Below are 1,876 nucleotides of genomic sequence, written 5' to 3'. Positions count from 1 at the left end.
ACTTTCATTGGTCAAGATGGCATTTCATGAACATTTTTTGCAAGCAAAACGTTCTCCCTCACCCTCTAAAGAGATTGAGAAGGTAGGCCCAGAAACTAACACAGGCCTTGCAAACCGTCCCAAGCATTCCAGTCCGGGATGCTGGCCCCAAGCACAAAATTCCCCTGGTGGTCAAGACTGGAAGTGCAATCTGGGTCTCTGCACCCCTCTACAGCCTTGACCAGCTACCTAGGCAAGTCTTTTCAGCAGGTGTTTTTGCTGGTTAAAAAAAAAGGGGGGGGGGTGGGAGGGATGGAAGAAGATCTGAATTTAGGAATAGCTGAAGCTGGAGTTTGCCGAATTGGTGGAAAAGGTGAAGATTTGGAAAACTTTATCCAACGAGAAGCTGAGGAAAGCATGGAAGGAGGGCAAATGAATTGATGCGGCTAGGTTTCTTCAAGTCAGGGTCGCCTAAACAGATTCATAGCAGAGGGAGCACGGTCTGTCCACGGTGGTGGCTCATATTATGAAGATGAGGTGGAGCTAGGACCCTAACTCAAGCGATGAAGAGGGACACAATCGCCCCCAAATACAAGTCTCAGGTGCACTTACAGCCCACCCCAGGGTCGCCCTCCTTTGTACCCCATCCTTACCTCCCCCTGCTTTTCTGTCACCCATTTAGTTTCCTGTCCCCTCCCTCACACTGCCTCACCCTTTTCACCTTCGTAACCCCTTTCTAGCCCCTACCCCACCCTCACTCTTGCAGTCTACACACTGTCCCCTCCACTTCTTTCTTTGCACTATTCCAGCCCCCTCCTGCCTCTATCCATTTCCTACCGTGACACCCCAATTTTCTCTGCTACCTGGCAGCCCCCCTCCTTCCCACACATCACACTACTTCTGTTCTCTGCCCCTTGCCGTCCTGTTGGAGTAGTCCCAGACTCCTGTCCCCCCCTCCCCCACTTGTCCAAACCCCCAACAAAGCCCTCTCCTTATTGGCTTCTGATCTTCCACTTCCCAGACTCCACACCCACCACGCTGGATCTGGCGAGATTTCACCCCAGAAGGCTCAGGAAGTGTGGACTGGGAACTTGGTGAGTCATCCCTGGGTTCTCCGTCCCGCCACTGAGCAGCTCGGGCACAAGGGCCGCTTCGCGAGGCGTGGGGCGCAGGGAAAGGTGAGTCCCTCAGGCTCTGTCCTGCCTGCTTTCCCGAGGGGACCCTGGCCTCCATCCTGCTCACCACGCCGTCCCGGGTCCCCTTTCCCTGTGAGAGTGGGTTATGGAAATGTGGGTTGAAGCGCCGAGCCCGGGCCACGACGTGCAGGACGTGAGGCGGCCGGGCCCCAGCCCTGGGGAAAGGCGACGGTCAGGACTGAAAGACGGAATCGATCCTGTAAGGTGAGCCAGTAGGAGAGTACCATGCAGTTCAGACAGAGAAAGAGAAGTTCACTCCTAACTGCAGGCCCTGGCGTGGTGGCGGGGCTGCCACCCGCTGGGATTGGGTGATGGGAGGGGGCGGGGAGGAGTGCTGTCACCTGCTGGGATTGGGTGATGGGAGGGGGGAGGAGTGCTGCCACCTGCTGGGATTGGATGATGGGAGGGGGGGAGGAGTGCTGCCACCTGCTGGGATTGGGTGATGGGAGGGGGCGGGGAGGAGGGCTGCCACCCGCTGGGATTGGGTGATGGGGGAGGGCGGGGAGGAGTGCTGTTACCTGCTGGGATTGGGTGATGGGAAGGGGCGGGGAGGAGTGCTGTTACCTGCTGGGATTGGGTGATGGGAGGGGTGTGTGTGCTGTCACCTGCTGGGATTGGGTGATGGGAGGGGGAGGAGTGCTGCCACCTGCTGGGATTGGGTGATGGGAGAGGGCGGGGAGGAGTGCTGTTACCTGCTGGGA

The sequence above is a fragment of the Dipodomys spectabilis genome, unplaced genomic scaffold, assembly GCF_019054845.1.
Source record: "Dipodomys spectabilis isolate Male_0828 unplaced genomic scaffold, ASM1905484v1 ptg000363l, whole genome shotgun sequence".
NCBI classification, from domain to species: Eukaryota; Metazoa; Chordata; class Mammalia; order Rodentia; family Heteromyidae; genus Dipodomys; species Dipodomys spectabilis.
Note: the sequence above shows the minus strand (reverse complement) of the source record.